The sequence below is a fragment of the Ovis canadensis genome, chromosome 14 (assembly GCF_042477335.2).
Source record: "Ovis canadensis isolate MfBH-ARS-UI-01 breed Bighorn chromosome 14, ARS-UI_OviCan_v2, whole genome shotgun sequence".
Classification (NCBI taxonomy): domain Eukaryota; kingdom Metazoa; phylum Chordata; class Mammalia; order Artiodactyla; family Bovidae; genus Ovis; species Ovis canadensis.
In genome coordinates, this window is record NC_091258.1 from 61,435,230 (window position 1) to 61,453,461 (window position 18,232).

At 54.6% G+C, this 18,232-nt stretch overlaps 1 protein-coding gene and 1 long non-coding RNA gene across 9 annotated transcripts in view; one reads left to right on the plus strand and one right to left on the minus strand.

Moving 5' to 3' along the window:
* The window catches only part of ACTN4 (actinin alpha 4), a 73,365-nt gene that overhangs the window by 23,979 nt on the left and 31,154 nt on the right, over nucleotides 1-18,232 (plus strand). The window lies entirely within an intron of this gene.
* Nucleotides 5,249-10,194, minus strand: LOC138418842 (uncharacterized). Its single transcript, XR_011248744.1, has 3 exons — nucleotides 9,708-10,194; nucleotides 8,875-9,056; nucleotides 5,249-8,703 (listed from the first exon to the last, which is right to left on the minus strand). It is a non-coding gene; the product is annotated as an uncharacterized lncRNA (long non-coding RNA).

Genomic DNA, 18,232 nt, shown 5'->3' on the forward strand with positions numbered 1-18,232 from the left:
AGAGGTTGCAGCTGCCACCAGAGGGTTTGGTGATAAAAGGTCAGCTGGATGGACCCAGCTCTTCATCACTCAATCAAGAGGCCTCACAGCAGGGAGAGAGCAAGGCCAGGACGCAGGGACTCCTGCGGTGCACGGAGAGGCCAAAGCTGGGCCCATGTGTGCTCCCCGGCACCCCTGCCCTGTAGACTTGGTGTCTCCTAGACACAGGCCCTGGAGCCAGAGCAAGGCTCAGATGCTGCCCCTGGTGCTGCACTTACTGCCTGCTGGACCTTGGACAAAGTGGCCCCAGTTTCCTCATCTACAGGATAGAACCAATAATGTGTTGACCTCAGGGTCAGGATTCAGTAAAGCGATGGGGTGGGGCATGTTTACCGAGGTGCAGAGATGGTGGCTTTTTTGCTTAGACTCTGTCTCCTGGGGTGGGCGGTTAGGACGGAGTCTTTGCGAGGTCTCTTCCTGTGGGATCTGGAGTCCCACCAGGAGTGATGGTTTGGGGGTTGAGGGGTGGGTGGGTGCTGGGAACCTTTCTTCAACTCAGAAACAGCAGCCAGAGAATTAATATGACAGCTTCTTATGGTCTCTAATATGAAGCCAGCTGCTCTTTGTTTTAGTATCTTTTCCCCCACTAATATTCGTTGTCTGACTTAAAAAAAATTTTTTTTAATCGAGATGAGGCCTTTAATTTAATTGGAGGATGATTGCTTTACAATGTTGTGTTGGTTTCTGCCATACAAGATTGCGAATCAGTCATAATCATATATCCTCTTCCTCTTGAGCCACACCCCTGCCCCGACACCCCTGCTCTTTGAAGATAGACTCAGATCGAACAAGTTCAGTTGCTGGATATGGACGTGTTAAGCATTGAAGAGGGCCTGGGAAATAAGGATGCTAGAAAGGGGCAGAGGTGTCTTGCTCATCCTTAATAGTCTCAGGCCCAGGGTGGAGGGTGGAGCCCTGTGGTTTATGAGCAGACTCTGGATGAGAAAGCAAAGCCAGGAGGGCCACGTGCTTACTACCTCAGTGTCCTGCGAGTGGGCCAGAGGGGCCCCGCCGGGCCTCAGAGAGGCTCGTGGGGTATTGTGTGTCCTGCAGAGCGCCCCGTGAGTCCTTCCCTCTGGGAAGCCTTCCACCCGGGCAGGGCCTCCGGGGCCGGATGTGAAAGGTAAACAGGCAGTCCTTCTTCTCTTTACCGCAGTGGAGCCCGGAAAGGCCCGGGTTGTGGCTTTTCATCTCAGGAAGCCCTGAGGTCCCACCGGCTCCCCTGAAGCAGCCTCTCTGTCCCCGTGCAGCAGCGGAACCAGTGTGGCCCCAGCACCTGTCCTGAAGCCTGAGCAGCAATAACCACCCCCGCCCCCCGCCATCCCATCTCCTCGTGGGAGACAAAATGACCCGCTTGAAATTTTGATCCGTATCCCAAGCCTGGAAGCCCCTGGCCCTGCGGGGTCTGTTGTTTACTGCCCAGCCTGTCTCTCCCCGCCCCCTGCTCGCGTCGCTGTGCGGGCACGCCAGCTGCCTCTGCGCCACGCTCTCTCCTACCGGCAGGGCTGTTTCCCTCACCAGGCCCCCACGCAGCCCCTCCTCGTTCCTGAGATCCGCAGCTCTCCTCCACCGTTGGTCAGCAAGTCACACTCGACCCCTCCCGCCCGGGCTGGGTCTCTGTCTTAGGGGCGCGCCTGTCGCCTCCGTTCCTCTGTTAGCTCCACCCATGTTTTAATCCTTCCACCCTCCCATGACACTGTGAGGGCCGTGAGAGTAGGCTCACCTTTGTCTCTTGCTGTGTGTATTCCCAGCGTGTGGAACAGATACAGGTGCTCCGATAAAGGCGTATTACAGAGTATAAATGTATGTTTATTGGAGCATCTGTATCTGTTCCGCATGGATTACTAGCCAGTCCATCAGGCAGGTCAAATGGACCTGCCACCTGTCTGTTCACCCACTTATTTGAGTGCCTCCTGTGGAGCAGCTTGGTGTTAAGGGTAAAAAGATTGCTCACCCTCGGCTCCTCTGGGAAGGAAGTCCCTCTGCAGGCCCCGTGTAAGCCATGTGCTCTGGAAGGTCATAAGCCGTCCTTCCCCAGACCCAGTGGGTCAGCCAACTGTCCTGGCTGACTTCTGCATCAGTGCCTACCAGATACAAAACACAAAGAGGATGCTTTTCAGGAGGGGAGACATCACTGTCACTGGGGAGTGGGAGACACGTTGTTGGGACAGAATTCATCCCATTTTGTGCAAACGCTTCCCAAGCTAGGTGTCCACACGTCGAGTGCCAGGCAGCGGTCCAGGCCTCCGGATACAGCACAGGAGAAGGCCCCTGCCCTGAGAAAATGAGGCTAAACACAGGGAGGCCTTTTTAAAATTTTTCTTTTTTTAACTTTTCCCTTTTATACAGAGATTGCTACCTATAGGTCAAATTAACTTAGTATAGCAAGAGACAATAAAATGTTTTGTTTCTCAAGATAGCTACAGACGTTAAAAACCAAGCCCTGTGGTTTCACTGCTGGCCGCCGTCCCGAAGCCTGGCTGACTATGGTACCGGGTCCTAGGGCAGCCCACTCGCCTTCATGTCCTGAGCGGAGCCCGGAGATGCGGGGTACCAGGAGAGGAAGCGCGGTCTGGGCTATCTTTGGTGGCCATTGTTATTTGTGGGGCATTGGCAGAGAAGTCAGGACCGTGGAAAATCTAGAGAAAGAGAGAGGCTCCGTGGTGCGGTCGAGCAGAATTCAATAGCTCCTTGGGGCTCTCGGGGCCATGGGACCCAAGGCGACCCAGCTGTGCGGTCTCTGCTGTCGGCCTCGGCCCTGGGCTTTGTCCGCCCTCGTCCCTCCACACCTCCTTTGCTGTCCGTGTGAGCGACGCCTGGGGAATGAGCTGCTCCGTGTTCCGAGTTCAGGCCCCTGGGACCTTCTCTCTGTTCTGGAGAACAAAACCTGAGATTGTTTCTCCTTTTAAATGCAACTTTGTTCCGCAGGAGAGGAGAAAAGTGAGAAAGAAGTGCCTGTTTGTTTGACGGTAGTGAGGTGTCCTTGATACACCTTTGGAAAGGGCCCGTTTGCCCGGCAGCCTTTGCCGGATAATGAGAGGAGAGGAACACGGGGGACTTGGGGGGAATCTGAGGCTGGGAGTGGAGACGGGGCAGTGAGGGTGGGGGGACTTCACCTCACAGCAGCCTGGTCCGTCCGTCTCTTGCAGCAAAGTAGAGTAGTACTGGATGGTCCAACAGCTGGGTTCTATCCTGGGGGAAAGATATATGCTTGGCTATTGGCCTCGATGCATTTAAAAAATGTGTCAGCCTCTACTGGCCGATTCCATTTCCTCACTTCCAAATACTTCCCAAGCCCGGCCGCTCCCCCCGAGTCTGTCCTCTCCAAGATCTCCAGAGACTGGCTAATTACCACCCCTGAGGGTGTGGGCACAGCAGCGCCCATTCGGGATGTGTTAGGCACCTCCTTAGTGCCAGGGGCTGTATTAGGTGCTGGGCTGTGGCAGGGCCCCTGCCCGCTTTGTCAGCCTCTCTGCAGTGCGTGGTCCTTTCAACTCCGCCCACAGCCACCACATTCATGAACATATACAAAAGCGGAGGGAATCCTTACGTACCCATCACCAGCATCAACAGTTACTAACCTTCTGCCAAATTTATTTCATCAGCTTCTCCCAGCACACTCCCCCCCTCAGACTGTTTTAAAGGCAACCCCAGACGTCACCCCTAACTGCTTCCGTATGCTTCTCTAATGGATACGGTGTCTGTGTTTTTGACGGAGCCACACACCATTGTACTGGATGCTTCTGAGCGTGTCTCAAGGAAAAAGAAAAACAGAGTTCTCCCCTTTGCTTTCCTCGACTTCACCTTCTCCCCTCTTCTACCCTAAGAGAAGCTCAGAATGCGTTCACGTGAGTGAATGCATGTGCAAACAAATGGCCTTTCTGCTGAGTTTTTTTTAAATTATTTTTATTTTGGCTGCACGGGTTCTTCATGGCAGTGTACAGGCTTTCTCTTGTGCAGCACACAAGCTCGGTTGCCAGACGGCAGGTGGGGTCTTAATTCCTTGACCAGGGATCGAACCCGTGTCCCCTGCGTTGAAAGGCATTTGAACTCTCAACCACTTCTTCTGAGTTTTAGATGCAAGTTGAAACTTACACGCCAGGTAGCTATGCAGCACACACTTCACACTCAGCGTGTCCCAAGCCAGACTCGTTCCCGAGCCCCTCTGCCTGGGTTCTTCATATCTGGGTCTGACGTCCAAGTCAAAAACATTGGAGTCGTGTTTTGACTCCTCAGCCTGTCGCGGGCACCAGGTTTTACTTACTTCTCTCAAGTATCAGAATCCTGACCCTCCTCCTGTCCTTTCCACTGCTAACGCAGGGGCACTTTGTGAGTCCTGGGAAAGTGCAGATTCTGAAGTCAGACCAACAGGGATGAACTGCAAGTGCTGCTGCGCTCACTGCCTTGCCCTGGGCGGCAGCAGGGAAACACGACTCTGAGGGTAGTGACTGCCTCCAAGGCCTGTGGGGAGTCTCCAACGAGCCGGTGCTGTGCACCCTGCCGGGCACACAGGAAGTGCTCTGATCTGGCCGCAATAGGCCAGGTCTCCCACAGCGGCCTCCTAATGGCTTCGCTCCAGTCTCCCGGTTCATCTCGGTGGCTCCACGAACATGACTCGTATCTAACAGGGTCGCTCTGAGAAATCTTCCCAGAGGACAAATTCTGAGTTCCTCAGCCTCTCTGCCTCCTGACCCCAGCTGCCACCATCTCCTGCATCTTTCCCTGAAAGTGAAAGTAGCTCAGTCGTGTCCTCCTCTTGGTGACCCGATGGACTGTGCAGTCCTTGGAATTCTCCGGGCCAGAATCCTGGAGTGGGTAGCCTTTCCTTTCTCCAGGGCATCTTCCCAACCCAGGGATTGAAGCCAGGTCTCCTGCACTGGAGGCGGATTCTTGACCAGCTGAGCCACAGGGAAGCCCCTGTTTCCCTGAGGAGTTCCCCAGAGATCTCTTGCACATTTACGTTGTCTTGTTCTTGATGTTCCCACTGTGTGGGACGACCCTCTTCCCAGGTCACCACCTATCAGAATAGCGCTCCTCTTTCAGGGCCCGGATCCGGTGTCGCCTGACCTCTGCTGTCCTCGGATCACACTGCCCAGCAGTGGCTCGCTCACCGGTGTCCCTCTCCAGCTGGACCGTGCCCTCCTCCAGGGCAGAGCGGCAGGTTCTGTACATCTCCCAGGCCCTCAGCTGTGACTCCCTTTGCTTGTCCTGAATCTGCTTCTCCAGGAGATGGGAAGCTACCTGAAGGCCAGTGTCAGCCTTGTCAATGTTCAATTACGTAAACAGGGGATTTCTCATTCTCTCCACCTTCCATTTCTTCCTTTTTTCTTTGTTTTCTTTTCCAAGAGGAGAGGATGCTGTAGCAGTTAGGGACTCACGGCAAGGGTTCGCTCCCACTGGTGAGGGGGAACAGCTACCCACTTTGGTCGCTCTGCTGTGAATTCAGGCTGCCTTTTCCCTGGTTCTATCCAACAGGTTCCATCTGTGGGCCGCAGGCCAGCTGCTGGGGGGGGGGTGGGGTGCACTTTGGGATACAGGCCTTCTTATCCTCCTTTTGTTTGTAGCCCCACCTTACCGAAGGGAGCGGGCCCCAGTCATCTCAGACAGGACGGCAGCACATGGCGTGTCTGCCTTCCTGCAGCCGCCTGCCACCCACAGCGCAGAGAGGATCAAAGGCCCAGGCAGTGGAGGGGATGGGACTGACGGGGTCTGCGTCCGTGGAGCCGGAGCCGCCTCCTGCCCCGTCCTCCCCTCCTTCCCTCCCGTGGGACGCAGGGGCTCCCGTGAAAGGGGCTGCAGCCATTCGGAATAGATTTTGCACGGGGGGTTTAAGACTTAAAGCAGTGACATTCTTTCAGTGGCACAGCTGTCTTTCAAGTCGAATCCCATGTGGATCTGCCATGTTATAAAATTGAATGAATAGCTGCTGAGGTTAAGTGTGAGGAGGGAGGCAGCTTCCCTCCCTACCCACCCGTCCTCTGCCCGGCACCCCTCGCAGGTGAGCTCTTTCCGAATGCTGTTTGAAAATTGCCCCTGGGCATCATGTCTGCTTCTCAGCTGAGAGAGGAGGTTCACTGTCCGTTTGTGAAGCCTGTTGGGGTTCACTCTCAGGCCTGTGTGTTTCTAAAGAAGATGACTTGGTGGGGACGGGGCGGGGTGGGGGGGTCCTGGGTCTGCATGAAGCTGTGGAGTAACCGTCACCTAGATCTGGGAAGGAGGAGGCGTTGACACAGGATGGGCGCGCGCCCTGCCAGCTCTGCCTTGAGAGCTCTCTCCATCTCCACTGCTGTGATCCTGCTGCCCCCACGGCCACCGAGGGGGTCTTCCCACAACCTAGATCCAGTCATGCTACGGCCCCTCCCCCGCAAAAGCTTCCTGCCACTCCTAGGACGGGCTTCCCTGGTGGCTCAGCAGTAAAGAATACACCACCAATGCAGGAGATGTGGGTTCGATGCTTGGGTCAGGAAGATCCCCTGGAAGAGGAAATGGCTACCCACCCCAGTATCCTTGCCTGGAGAATTCCATGGACAGAGGAGCCTGGCTGCAGTCCACGGGGGTCACAAAAGAGTCGGACACGACTTAAGGACTGAACAGCAACAACTCTTAGACATGTAGTCCCCACCCCTCCTCCAGGGGCCCGTCAGGCTTCTGCTCTTCCTCTAGGCCACACCCACCAGGCCTTTTCCCACCTGGGGTCTCTCCTGGAATGATCTCCCTCCTGCTGTCCACTGGTTGGCCCCTTCTGTTGGTTCAGAGAGAGGCCTCCTTGACTTGGCTGAATCCCTCCCCGGTTACTCAGTTCTGTCTGTTGGTGGCCCTGTTGTACCACACCACCGCCATCTTCCTCTCTTCCATGTCATCCCCTCCACTAGCATGTAGACTCCGTGAGGGCAGGGATGTGTGTTTAATCCCAGTGCTGAGGAGCTGGCAGCATGTTTATTGGAAATGAGTGAGTGAAGTTTAGGAGAAGCTCTTGAGCCGTGAGTCTTCCCCTCCTGGAGGCTGGCCCCCCAGGGAGGAGGGGTTCGACGCCAGCCCAGGCCCAGGCCCAGATGACTCTCTGGGATCCTGGGTCTGGCCACCTTCTCTGTTCTTGGGCAGTGTCAGGGCACTCAGACCTAGCCCTGTCATCCCCGGAGCCTCCAGCTCGGCCCCTGCCTCTCCTGTTTGGGGCTCCTCTGGGAGGAGGCAGGTGGTCCGGGCGCTCAGAGTCTAGGCAGGACTTGCTGTTCTACCCCAGCCTGAAATTGATTCCCTTCAGGCCCTGCCTTGAGCCAAGCTCTGTGAACAGAGGGAGGCTTGGGAGCCAGGCCTCCCTGACCACGTGTTGAGGAGAGAGCGATGGAGCTGCATGGCCGGAGGACCACCAGCCTTCTCTTCCCTCCTCGTCAGGGCACACCATGGCTGCACCTTTGTACGAGTCACTGGCCGTAGCCCGTCATAAATTGTTTTTTCCTATATTATCAGAGAGACTTTTACCGGGCGCCTCCTATGCAGTCCGGGGACAGATTTGATATTTGATACAGGGTCAGTTAACACGTTGTCAAGTCGAAATCTGTCATTGTGCCCATATAAGGCAAACTCCTCGGGTTACTTTTTACCTTGGCAGAATCTCAGGAATGTCAAGGTAACCAGGCCACCTCAGCATAGCTCTGATTCTCGCTGGGTCACCTGACCAGCCCTCCCTCTTCTGTGACTCACACTGTAGCCTGCGAGCTAGCCCTGAGACGCACGGGGGTGGGGCGGGGCTGGGCGGGGCGGCAGCGCTGGTGGCCCCGGGGGCGGGTGGAATTGGTGGAGGGTCTCCAGGACTGCGCTCGGTTGTGTGTCTGCTTTCAAAGGAGAGAAACTTAAGAGAGGTGCCCCACGGAGGGCCCGCCAGAGTGAAAAGCGGAAACAGTGGAAACGGAGCACAGCCTTGGCCAGACTCTAGGTTGGTTAGGAGACATGTGGGCCTCGGTTCTGACACCTACCAGCTGTGTGACCACAGGCTGGTGGCTGATCTGTAAAATGTAGAGGACTCAGAGCAAATCCTGGTACATAGTAAGCGCTCAGTAAATGTGAGTCATCCCCGCAGTTGTGTCAGGGTATACCCCACCCAACTGTAAAAACACCTCTGCTGTTTTCCTTTGAGGCTCCGCCCCTTTAGTAGCTTTAATGGGGCAGATTGAACTGGTCCCCGGAGCCCTCCCTGGAAAACTGAATCCACGACTTCACGATGGCCCCTCGTCCCCTGACTCCCCCGTGTGTGCTCCCACACACACATAGAGCAAGCCACTCTGTCGTTTCAGGGCCGGGAGTCAGCTGAGAGCGGCAGGGGCCCCTCTGTCCTGTGACGTCACGCTGCTCCTGGAGACGCCGCCCCCCGTGACTGCCTTGTGGTTCCGTGCGGTTCAGCCAGGCCTTTGTACCAGCCCCAGGAAGGCCTGTGGGTTGGACAAGCCAAGGTGGCAGTCTAGCCCTGTCCCTCTGCCAGGGCAAACGCTTTCACCATTTTTAATAGAGCAATTATGAGTCAGAGGTTTCAGTCTCTCTCTGCTGGTTCCTCCCAGTCCTGTAATTATCCTTTGGCTATAGAACCTTCTTTTGGTTTTTCTTTTTTAAAAATCTTCCTAAGACACTCACTGTCCATCTCGTGTGTCCAAGGGGTCTGAGAAGGAGTGCCTGTGGTAAAGGAAAAAAAAAAAAGAATCCAAATCCAGAGTGATTTCTTACCCTACAGAAATGATGCCTCCGCCTCCCACCCCCAGCACCATTCTAGCACCCTGCCAGGACGCAGAGCCAGCGAGGTAGGACGCAGGGCAAGAGTAGATAATTCTGAACACCTCCAACTACCTCTTGGCAAACTTCAAACTCCAGGCCTGGAATTTCTGGTCTGAGGCACCTCCCAGATTGACCGATGGATTCATTCACTCTCTTATCCAGTACGAGCCTCAGCAAAAGGCAGGCAAGCTGATCAAGCACCTCCACGGTCCCCCTGACGGTGCTGGTCCACTCCGAGATGAGGAGAATGGGTCCTGCAGTTAAATGCCTGCGTTCACTCAGCCTCCAGGCTCGCCCTGCTTCCCAAGGGATCGTCTTACTCCCAGGCTGTGAGAGTGAGAAGCCAGCAGGACAGAGCATATAGGAAATAGTGCGCGTCTGTGAGCGCTGGCCCGGCTCTGGGTCCCCTGGTGTGTTCAGAGCAAAGGTTTCCAGCACAACCCGTTCCGCCCTGTCCGTGTCACCCACATCCCTGCTTTGTGCTGGAGCGGGAGAAGGCTTCTGACCTGACTGGCTGGCTGATGAATCAGAATGTCCCAAAAACAGGAAAACGGAAAGGGATCACCGAGGAGGAGTTTCAGATGTCAAAGGCGAAACCAGCAGCACCATTAGGGATCGCTCGGGGGCCGGCCCCAGGTGCTTGCCCTTCTGCCAACAAGGCCTAGTTCGGGGATCATGTAAACTGCAGCAGAAAACAAGCTGTCTGCTAGAAGTTGAGTGGGGGTAGGATGGGGGAATGCGTGTGTCTGCCATCAGGTGGCCCTGGTCCTCAGCACGCCCTGCACCCCTGGATTCTGTTGGGGAGTTCCTGCGGTGGGCTGCCATGGCCCAGGGCGGAAGACACTCAAGTCCTGTCGGTGCCCCCCTCGCCGACTTTTTCTCCCCAAATACCAAACACCTGTTACCTGGACGAGCCCATCCAACAGGCGGATTTGCCCCGGTCCTCTTAGCCACCTGTTCAGATTCTAAGCCGCACAGTCTCGAGGCCAGAACTGGCTCACTTGGCTATCTTTCTGAAGGATCAAAGTTTAAACCAGACGATCTTTAATCTCCCCTCCCAAGGCTGAAACCCGAGCCCAGCTGTAAGCCATTGAAAATAAATGGGGTTTTTGTGACTCAGACTCCCTGTTCTCCAGGTGAAGGGCCTCCTGTGCCCGATTGTCTCACAGCAGAATGCCAGATGGGGCCAGAGGAGGCGGAGGGCAGGGCCCCAGCCTCTGCTGCTGCTGCCCTAATTTTAAAACTGCCTTTTGGGAGTGGAAGTTTTCTCTTTTAAAGGTAGCTATTTCAAGGTAGGCCTCCCCCATCTCCTCTTCCTGCTGAGAAGGCCTCCTTTGAAAGCGGAGCAGTGCCTCCTACCTCCGTCCCGTGGGCTCCGCCTGCCTGTAGCTCAGACCCTTGCTTCCCTGTGGATTCTGTGTGGATGTTTGTGTGTTGGGGGGGAGCCCCCCCCACCCTGGGAGGACCCAGTTTGTGGAGTGTAATCTGAGTAGCTTTGGGTTGCTGGCTTAGTTTTCCATGTGTGAGAGGGCTCCAGAAAGGTCCGTTTGAGAGCAGAGACAGGCTCAGCCTGGGGCGCCTCTCTACCCTGGGCTGCCTGTCCCCTGCTTCTCCGAGAGTCCAGGCTGGTCTAACAGATGGAGTGGCGAGGGCTCCCTGGTTCTGCCTGGGCTTCGGATTCCTCATTTTTAGAACAAAAGGTTAGATCTGAGTGGTGATTCTCCACCCTGGCTTTCTGTTGGATTCACCTTTGTGTTAGATTCAACCCTGGCTTCTGGTTAGATTTGTAAAATATTGTTATTTGGGACCCATTTCCAAGAAATCTGGCTCATTTGTCCTGGGGTGAAGTTCAGGCGTGTTTTTTTTTTTTTTTTTTAAAGAAGCTCTCCAGTCCTGTACATTTGTTGTAGCTTGGATTTCAGTAAGGGTCCAAGACATATGCATTGGGGAAAGAACAGCTTTCTCAGTAAATAGTGCCAAAACAACTGAATGTGAAGGATAGAATTAGACCCTTTCCTCATAGCATATGAGAAAAAGGACCTCCAACTGGATCAAGGACCTAAATGTAACTTCTAGAAGAGAACATAGACATAAATCTTCATGACCTTGGGTTAGGCAGTGATCTATGTGAAAGTGAAAGTCGCTCAGTCCTGTCCGACTCTTTGTGACCCTGTGGACTATACAGTCCATGGAATTCTCCAGGCCAGAATACTGGAGTGAGTAGCCATTCCCTTCTCCAGGGGATCAACTTTTTGCTTCAAAGGACAAAAGAAAGTGAAAAGACATCATGGGAGATCATATTTGCAAGTCATACATCTGGTAAGGGTCAAATGTCCAGAATATATAAGAACTCATAATGCAACAGTGAAAAGACCAAATAACCCAGTTAAAAATGGACAAAGGACTAGGACAGACATTTCTCCGAAGAAGATACACAGTTAGAAAATGGCACATGAAACGACGCCCAACGTCATTAGTCGTTAGGGAAATGCAAATCAAACGCCGCAACAAGCTACCGCCTCAACCACTAGGATGACTGTACTCAGAAAGTCGGTTAATGACAAGTGTTGGCGAGGATGTGGAGCAGCTGGAGTCGTCACACTCTGCTGGTGGGGACGTTAACAGTGCAGCCTGTTTGGGAACCAGTTAGGCAGTTCCTCAAATGATCAAACATACATTTACCATGCGACCCGCCAGTTGCCCTTCTAGGTATATTCTTAAGAGAACTGGAAACATATCTTCACACAAAAATTTGTGCATAAATGCCAGTAGCAGCGTTCCTCAGGATAGCAGATGTATGCGGTAGCAAAGGTAGAAATAACCCGAAAGTCCATCAGCTTGTGAGTGGACAAAATGTCACATGTCCATACAATGGAATATTCTGTCAGAAGGGGATGCGCTACAATGTAAGTGAACCTTGAGAACATGCTGAATGAAAGAAACCGGCCAGAAAAAGCCAGATATTGTATAATTCCATTTGTGTGAAACGTCTCAATGAGGCAGATTCAGAGAGACAGAAAGCAGATTAGTGGTTGTCGGGCTGGGGAGGGAGGGAGAAGAAAAGAGTTACTGCTAACAGTTCTGGGGTGATGAAAATGTTCTGGACTCAGATAGAGGTGATAGTTTTTCAGTCTCATGAATATGCTAAAACTCACTGACCTTTATATACTTTGAAAGGGGTGACTTTTATGATATGTGAATTATAATTCAATTAAAAAACTGATTTTCCAAACTGCATGTGGTTAAAAAGAGTGCATGCTTAAAAAGAGATCACGCCTGTGATCCAGCTACTTGACTTGTATTAGCTACCTACTGCTGCGTAACAAATTGCCTTTTCAAAGCTTAATGGTTGAAGGCAATAGATGTTAGAGAGAGAGATAAAATGCAAATAAACCAGGAAAGTTCCTAGATAATCTGTTGTAAAGCCAGGGTTGCGAACCTCAGGATTTGAAGGCTCTCTGAAGCAAGAAGAACGAGAGCTGATCATTATATTCTTTTATTCATTTGGTAGTCGAGTGGCCAGGCAAGGGGAAGGAAGGTTTGGGGGAAGACTGCTGTGTGTCAGCCACTGGAAAGCAGCCAGCCAGCTTGGTGAATCCCAGGGTGGGGGGGTCTGGCTCCACCAACTGCAGGGCTGATACCAATGATGGCACCTTCCAGAATAGGAATAATGTAGTAATGAAAGGGGCTTCCCTCATAGCTCAACTGGTAAAGAATCTGCTGCAATACAGGAGACCAGGGCTGGATTCCCTGGATTGGGAATGTCCCTTGGAGAAAGAAATGGCAACCCACGCCAGTATTCTTGCCTGGAGAATCCGACAGACAGAGGAGCCTGGTGGGCTACAGTCCCTAGGGTAGCAAGATTCAGACACTAAACCACCAGTAATTAATAGAAGCTCTGTTGAACAACCACCCTGCCAGGCTGTGTGTGCCGTGGTTTCTCTCTGTTATCCTGTCGAGTGCCCACATGTCTGTTATCCTCATCTTACACGGGAAGAACTTCACGCTTAGAGAGGTGAAGGTCCTCTGTGGCCGTACACAGTGGGTGGCAGAGCAGGGATTCAGACTCACGTTTGCTTAGACTGGAAGTCCTTGCTCTGGAGCACTGGGCCATGTTGTCCTCCCGTCCGCCTTGCAGACAGACCCTGGCAGATGGATGTCTGCCAGCTCCTCAGCCTCCTCCTCCTAGCCCACCTACTGCTCTGCCCTGTGTAGGCCCAGCTCCTCTTTTTAAAAACTTATTTGTTTTAAAAAATCTTTTGGCCATGCCACATGGCACATGGGATCTTAGTTCCCTGACCAGTGGTTGAACCCGGGCCTCCTGGACTGGCAGCGTGGAGTCCTAACCACCTGGGCCGCCAGGGAAGTCCTAAGGCTTAGCTCCTCTGGAACCAGGGCCTTTGCGTGCCCAGTGGCCTCAGATGCTTGAGTGAAGAGGGCTGCCGAAGGCACCTCTATTCCGTGGGCGTGGCACACCAACAGCAGTGTCTTTCCTGGCTTGTTTTGGGGATGCGTACAGCTCCAGGATTATTTCTGTGAGCTCCTGAAAGAGAGCAGTCTTAACCCTACGTAGGAACCCTCACCAGTATAAATGGGATTAGAAATCGTGAAGTCCTAAATGGCTGGCCATGAGAAGCCCCAGCCCTATTCATTCATGGTAGGATTTACACAGCACCTACTGTGTGCCAGGTACCAGGCCAGGCAGTGGGTTCTGCAGCCAACAGGACCTCGCTCTCGTGGAGCTTCTGTTGCACGTGGGAGGGAGACGGGTTATAGACAGGAACCTCGTTTCCGATAGTGACTAGTGGAGTGGGTGAAACAAAGCAGAGAGGTGATAGCATGGTGGAGATAATAGCAGGGTCAGGGCAGGCTCCCTGGGACAGTGGCATCTGAGGGAAGCCCTGAGTGACGAGAACTAAGCAGCCTGTAAAGACCTAGAAGAAAGCCTTAGCCCAGCGTTTCCAAGGAGGAGGGGCCAGCACTCCAGAGGCAGCCCAGGGCAGCAACAACTCACTTGCTTTCTGGTGCCTCGTGGGGGGTTGGCAGAGGCAGGGACGCCGGCTACCGGGAGGGGACTAGGGGGTGGGGTAAGAGATGGTTTCTGGATGGACACGCAGGGCCTTTGGAATGCTTGCTGCTCCACTCTGCAGTATTTATACCTCTCCTCCGGCTGGGAAGTCAGCTTTTTCATGTTGGCCGAGAAAAACTCCGAATAAGGCAACGGCAGGCCAGGACATAAGAAAGAAGCATTCCACGTTTCCCTGTAATTGCTTTCAAATTAGGTTCTGTCGTCAAGGGGCAAAGCACACAGCTCTGTCCCTGGCTGCTTGTGCAGTTGGGAACCGGATGGGCAACCGAAGTGTCCCCGTGCCCCTGCCCCGCCAGCCCTGATGACCTGAGCCGGAGGGGCCATCCGAGTCCCGCACCGCTGCACCTGTCTCAGTCGCGGCCGTGTCATCATGACCGGTCCATTTTCTCTTCTCTCAACTTGCTTGCTGGCTTTTATCTTTAGAATCTGCTAAAGGCAGTGGACCTTCAGAGTAGCCCTCCCATGTGTAATCTCAGAGCTATTCCAGAGGTTTCACAGACTTCCTGGATGGATCCATTCGGGTGTTGCCAGGGCAGTCACCTTTTCACCTGGGCCCCTGGTAACCCAGATTCCGGAAGGCTTAGCTTTCGGACCCTGAAAGCACCTTTAGGGTTGGTGATGAAGCCCAGGGGCCAGGGGAGCAGGCTCTGCTTTCAGGACCTGAGAAGATGCCCTGCTGGGGCCAGGCCTTGTCCAAAGCCTGGCAGTAGCCGGCAGATGGGCGATAAGAAGGGTGGGTGCCTACCCCAGGAATAAATAGCTGTCCCTCCCCGGTGTCCAAGCCCCAACACCCTTCCCAAGGTCCCGTGGAAGCAGTAACCATGGGCAGCGGCCGAGGCCACAGCGGGCAAGGTGGAAGTTCAGGAGGCGGGACAGCAGCCTCCCCCTCAAAGCAGCCGACACCCCAGCGGAGCAGCAAACCCAACACGGTATTGCAGAGGCAAGGTTTGACAACTCCCAGCTCCCCAGGGAACCCCGTCCTGCCTGCCAGTGCCCTGGGAGAGTTTGCCAGGGCTCAGCTAGGCAGCCGGTCCTTCTGGGTCAGGCTGCTGGCCTGGGACGTCTGGCTAAGGGGGTGGGCGGTATAGAGAGTGGAAGGCGGGGGTGCAGCATGAGGCAGCCAGCAGCTTTTCCCAAAGCCTCGTCCAGCGTGGAGTCAATGGAATCCACATGTGAGCGTCCGTTGGCGGTCGGGCGAGCGCGGCCCCAGCCCTGGTCAGGAGCTCCTTCGCCAGAGCCATCATCAGAGTCGGCGTGCGCGCGCCCCAGCCCAAGCCTCGGGTCCCAGCTGACTTTGCAGGAGACTCCCTTCAGTCTGGGTTTAGTGGAATTCCAGCCTCCAGCCGACATTTCCTTCCACGCCACCCCCTCCAGTACTGAGAGCATGGCTTGTAACACGTAGTCGCTGAGAAGACAAGGGCAGGAAAGTTTTTTCAGCTGGGTTAGCCGCATCCCGCCAGGATCCTTCCCCTTGGCCCATGCCATCACTCTGCCTGCTGGAGGGCCACTGGTTTCTTACTGGGGGCTGCCCCGCAGTCCAGAAGGTTTACCTCTCTGGGTTGGGGGAGGGAGTCACCGATGAATGGCTCATTAAAGCCCATTGCTGCCACATTCCTGGCCGCTGAGGTCACCTCCCGAACAATATCCATCATTCATTCACCCAGCCGCCCCACATCCTGGCCACTGGGAGGGGTCCCTGTGACACAGGAAGGACTTTATGACCAGCGATGCTTGGCCTTGCCCTCCCCTTCCAACACACAGTGACAAGGCAGAAACAGCTGGGGGGGGGGGGGTGCTCCCGAGGCTTGCCCATGGAGCACCAGTGGAGCCCAGACCAACCGACAAGCTAGTCTTTGCTTCTTCCACCCCGCGCCCTCCCCCGCTCCCCCACACCCATGTGCTATTTTAACAACCAGAGAAGAATCTTTAACAGGCTGCCAGTGTGCAGAGGCAAGTTCTGAAAGCTCTTCTCTGTGGTTTTGTTCACAGAGGCAGAGTCCACATCCTTCCTCCCTCACTAGGTAGGTCAAGGGCTGGGCGCAGGCTCCCTTCACAGGATGGCAGGGCCACCACTGGTACTGTCTGCCTGCCTCCCACGCTGGGCTCAGGCCAAGCCTTTAAGAAGCAGATGGGGGACTTACCTGGCAGCCCAGTGGTTAGGACTCCTTGCATCCGATGCAGGGGGTGCGGGTTTCATCCCTTGTGGGGGAACTAGAATCCTATGTGCCATGCAGCCTGATCAAATTTTTTTTTGTTTGTTTAAGAATTAAAAAGCAGGTGGGCTTTGAGGGGAAGAGCCCTGCCTGCCTCTGCTCGCCATGTGAGCTCAGCTCCAGCTTGGGGACTGAGATGGGGACAGGACCTTTCTTGACTTTGCTTTGCCAGGCTGGTAGAGAACATTCCACTCAGAGGAATAGGTGTCGGCCCCATGTTTGTGTTTATTGACTGTGTGACCTTGGGCAAGCCTTTTAACCTCCCCCCCCCCACCGCCCTACCTCAGTTTCCTCACCTGTAAAGTGGAGATGATAGTGTCTCACGTGACCACGGGGGTGGGGGTTTAAAACTGTTGCTAAGTCATTGCTAAGTCACTTCAGTTGTGTCCAACTCTGCGACCCCATAGACGGCAGCCCACCAGGCTCCCCTGTCCCTGGGATTCTCCAGGCAAGAGTACTGGAGTGGGTTGCCATTTCCTTCTCCAATGCGTGAAAGTGAAAAGTGAAGTCGCTCAGTCGTGTCCAACTCTTAGCAACCCCATGGACTGCAGCCCACCAGGCTCCTCCATCCATGGGATTTTCCAGACAAGAATACTGGAGTGGGGTGCCACTGCCTTCACGTGTAAATGGTGGTGGTGGTTTAGTCACTAAGTCATGTCCAACTCTTGCTACCGCATGGACTGTGGCCCGCCAGGCTCCTCTGTCCATGGGATTCTCCAGGCAAGAACACTGGAATGGGTTGCCATGCCCTCCCTCCAGGGGAACTTCCTGACCCAGGGATTGAACCAGCGTCTCTCACGTCTCCTGCATTGAGAGCCAGGTTCTTTACCACTAGCGCCAGCTGGGAAGCTGGGCCAGGGCACCTGACTTTAAATCTCGCTCTGTAACTTCACAGGGACATGACTACCTGTGGGCAAATCACATCACCTCTCAGACCCTCGGTTTCCTCATCTGTTAAATGGGGCAGAAATGGCAAGCGCCTCACAAGGTAGCTGTGCGGATGAGAGGCGTTATTAACGTGGCAAAGCGCCCAGAGCAGCGCGGGGCACACAGTTAGCTTACGGGAGTGTCTGCTGTGGTTGTTGCCGTTCCCTCTTTTCCTGAGGGTGTCACTTCTGTAGCTGAGTCATCGCTTGGTTAATGAGATCAGTTCTGTCCCTCATCACACTGGAAGCTCCTTAGCGTGCAGCCTGGGTCTGCTTTTGCTCAGCGCGGTGGGTTCAGCGCCAGGCCTGGCCCTGACCGGCAGGCAGCAGATGCCCGTCTCAGGAGTGGGTGTCCCGCCCCACGGCACCCTGGCCATCGCGGAGCCAGCGGGGCCTGCCCCGGTCCACGACTTGTGCTGTGACAGAGCTGCAGAGTGGCGGGGGCACAGCGGGCCCACGAGGCCTCCATCTATAGAAACCACCCTCCACACTACCCACCCCACACATCTCAGTCTAAACCGGGCAGGGAGAGGGAGTGAATAAGCAGAATGTTATTTTTGTAACCAAGTAGAAGCAGCTATGAATTTTTCATGTCCCGATGGAACTCCAGCTCCTACTCACAGTCGTGCCACATGGAGCTGGAGCTGCGCGTGGTGGGCTTGATCCCGAGGAGGGCCTCGTGACTCCTGCCCATTGTGCCCCGGGCTCGGGGCCCCCTGAGTCTCCAGCGTCAGCAGATGCCCCTGGTCTTCCGGGAGGAGAAGACGGCCGGACAGGCCATGGAGTGCGGGCGTGGGGCCTCTCGGCGGCCTTCCCGTCCGTCGTGTGTCGGGTTCCTCGCCACTGAGGCCACGCTGGTGGGTCTTCTCCCGGAGCACTCGCTCCGCATTCTGCTTCCGGACAGGGAGACGGGAGTGCCAGGCAGAGTTACCATTTATCTGAAAGTAGTCCTTCCCTTGACATTTGTTTAAAACTGAATACTTCATCTGTGCCAGGCACAGTCCTAAGTGATTTACTTGGGTTATTTTGTTTAATCATCATTTAAGAGAGGAGATTACTGTCTCCGTTTCACCCAACACGGAACCTGAGGCTCCTTGCTTGCCTGAGGTTACCCTGCTGGAAGGTGGCCTCAGTGGGCAAGGCAGGTCTGCGTGAGGCCCCAGCCAGAGCTCTTGTTTTCCGCCCAGAGAAGGTGAGCAAAG